The sequence below is a fragment of the Alligator mississippiensis genome, chromosome 1 (genome assembly GCF_030867095.1).
Source record: "Alligator mississippiensis isolate rAllMis1 chromosome 1, rAllMis1, whole genome shotgun sequence".
NCBI classification, from domain to species: domain Eukaryota; kingdom Metazoa; phylum Chordata; order Crocodylia; family Alligatoridae; genus Alligator; species Alligator mississippiensis.
In genome coordinates, this window is record NC_081824.1 from 175,837,716 (window position 1) to 175,841,178 (window position 3,463).

The following is a 3,463-nucleotide window of genomic DNA, read 5'->3' on the forward strand; positions in this document are numbered from 1 at the left end:
GGTGAGATGAGTGGCCAAGTCCTTTTGGATGCATCTACATGTGCGCTTTACTGTGGAGTAGAGCAATTAGCTCCTCAGTAAAGTGTCATGATCTACACTTGTGCTGATATTAGGGTGCAGTAAATTAATTCTGCCATGCAATGGTACTGTTGGGGACAGTATATCTTATGGCCGACTCATTAAGTGTGATTGAATGCATGTGTAGACCATGACAGTCTGGTTGCAAATTGTGCCTGGTCATCCTAGCCAGCTGGGACCTGACTCCCCTCTGCCAGCTCCTCTGCCACTTGACACCGCCATCTGGAGCCTGGGGCTGATCCCCCTTGCCAGCCTGGGGTTGCTCCACCCTGGCTCAAAGTGCTGCTGTCTCAGCTGGCAAGGGCTGAAACTGCTCTGGAGTTTATTGCATTGCATTAATTTCACATGTAGATGCACCCTTTGCTTGTGAAAGCTGATCCCTTTAGGAGACTGATTCTGCACTCCCACCAGGAGTGAATCTAGCAAAGCCAGTATAAAAGTGGAGTAGAACCAGGCCCAGGACTCCCAGGGTAGGTCTGTGCCCTGGCAGCCAGGAGCTCAGTCACACCACTGAAGAAAAAAGCCACACCCAGCCACTCCCACTCCACATACATCAGCCTCAGAAGTGAGGTGATACCCCTGGGAGGCACCTTGGGCGGCTGGGGCAGCCCTCAAGGCAACTTCACCACCTCTTTTCCGGAGCTTATGTGAATACGAGTGGTTGATCAGGGCTAATTTCCTTAGCAGAGTAATTGGGCCATGTTGACTTACTCAGACTGGGGCAGATCTTCAGATGATATTAGCTGCACCATCAGCTGAATCATTCAGATCTACAGCAATGGGGTGGGGGCAGGGAGGCTATAGACATGCTGCTAGCCACAGTTCTTACAGCAGTGTTCAACCTCAGATTTACAAGCCATCAACAATGATGCATGTATGAACCTCATGGCTAAATAGTAAATAGTGCCTGAGCATGGTTTTGTCCTGATTTATGGTGGGGTTTTTGAGTAGTGTATATAGAGGGGATTGCCTAGTAGCTCAAAATGAATTCTTACTCTTGCATATTGGGTGGGTATGTGTGTGGGGAGGAGGTATGTGGGTGTGTGTGAGGAGGAGGTATGTGGGTATGTGTGAGGAGGGGGCATGTGGGTGTGTGTGAGGAGGTGTGTAGATGTGCAAGTGTGGGGAGCTGCTAATGTGCTAGGTCCTGAGAGCTGGCCAGGGGTAGTTGGCATGTGCAGCAGAGCTTAACCAGGTGGCGCAGTGTAGGTGCAGGTGCAGTCTGCCCCCTCCCTCCCCTGTCTGGCCAGCAGCTGCCCCTGCAGCACTCCACAGGGGGTTGAGCCCTGCCCACTCCCACCCAGGGCAACCTGTGCCACACTCTTGCCCACACCCACCAGACCGTCTTGCCCCGGCCTGTGCAGTTTCCCAATGTGGCTGCTCCCAGTGTGGCTCCAGCTGCCCGGGTCATGCTTAGCTCCCCTGGCCTCCAGTGGCTCTTCCTCTTCCTGCCCTTGCTGCACCACCCTAGGTGTGGGGGGAAGCTGCGGCCAAGCATGTGAGGCTCTAGCTCCCAGCTGCCTTCTACCCACTTGGCCACCCACAGGTGTCTCCTCATCACTCTGGGCAGGTGGAGTGGGTGGAAGCCAGCTGGGAGCTGCAGCCCTGCACAATGGGGCAGGAGTTGCCCAGTTGCAGCTCCCCCCACATCCACAGTGGTGCAGCAGATACAGGAGGAGGATGAGGAGGAGCTGCTGAAGGCCAGGGGAGCCAAGCAGTACTAGGAGCAGCCCCGCCAGGAAGCTGTGTGCAGTGGCTGGGGCTAGGGCCAGTGCATGCAGGCACAGCGGGGGCTGCCCCAGGCAGGAGCAGGCAGGGCTCAGCCCCCTGTGGAGTGCTGCAGGGGCAGCCGCAGGCTAGATCCAGTCATTAGCAAGTTACTGCTCACAGCCTGGATCTAATCAGTTGGTGAGCTGGATCCAGCCCATGGGCTGCTTTTTTCCCCACCCCTGCCTTAGACATAATCTGCAGACCACAGGTTGAAAACCACTGGTATAAGGCAAATTGCAGTCAGGCAGGGTATAATGCTGGTTTGATGAGCCACGAGCCATTGCCAGAAAAGTGTTTGTGAAGAGTGCTTCCAAACAGCAGCCTAACAATTGGTGGGTGAATGGGGCACAAACCCCAGGGGCAGCATAAAGGGATGGAGACGGTTCCAGAATGGAGCTAAGGGAAGCTTCACCCTCCTGTCCTTGCACCCTACACTGTCCCTGGAGCAGTTCCAGATCCTGCAGCAGGCAGGGCAGAGGAGCTGTGGCACATGTCCAGTAGTTCTGTGCCCTGGAGGTCAGCAGCAGATGGTGCAGTGATTAGAGGTCCGCTGCTGCTGGGAAGATGTCACCTTTTTTGTTGCTGAAAACCAGTGGGTTTTTAGGCCACTTGACACACATCAGTAGAAAACAAAGGCAGGTGACATCTTTCCCAGTAGCAGTGAAACTCCAGTCACTGCACCATCTGCTGCTGACCACCAGGGCACAGTACTACTGGCCAGTTACCTCTCTGCTTCAGTGTGTTTGTCTCTGGGCTGTAAGGTAGCACTAATGCCCCACATGCTGTATGTACACTGGAGGTACCTTACTCTAGTAGTTAACCCACAATATTGCAGGCCAGGAGACCTGGATTCCAAGTTCATTTGTGACTCAACAGAATAATCATAGACAAGTCAGTGCAGTCCTCTGCCGTGCTTTCCCTGCCTGTGAAATGGTGATAGGTATACAAGCCTTGTCCAGCTATTATGAAGCTGACTTGGTATTTGAGATCTTCCAGTGGATGGTGCTATTGATGCTCTTGTGTCCTGCAAAGACAGGGGAGTTAAAGAGGCACCCCCGTCCCCAATTTCAGCTTGCAGTTTCCTTCCAGAGATATGAAATGCCAGGTGTGTGGGATCCATGCTCCTCCGGCTGGTGCTACAGTCAGCCTGCTGAACTTGAGGAGATGCTGTCAGTGGCTACAGGCTAGATCTGCAATAAGCTGGACTGCCTCAAGCTGTGAGTGTGAGGTGAAAGGAGAACTGCTAGCCACCCCTCTGGTCCCCCTCAAGTTCTCCCCCTTTTGTGGAGCTGAAACCCTGCAGGGCTTCATGGAGGTCTTATAAAGAGTAGGAAGCATGGGATGCTAATGAATTGCCTTCTCTCCAGCTAGGAGCTAAGGGCATAGGTTCCTCCTCCTGTTGCTTAAGTTTATTGTCTAACCAGCTACTGACATTTGTGACCTGAACAGCCCTGCTAAATGCTGGCAAGCCTACCACCTGAGCTGGTGAAATATTCAGAATAGTGGGGTTCATGATCCCAGGTCAAAGCAGGAGCAATATGGCATCCTGTGGCCAGAAGTAGCCACTACCTGATCCATCCCAGGACCACTCAAGGATGACCAAAGCAAAGGAACC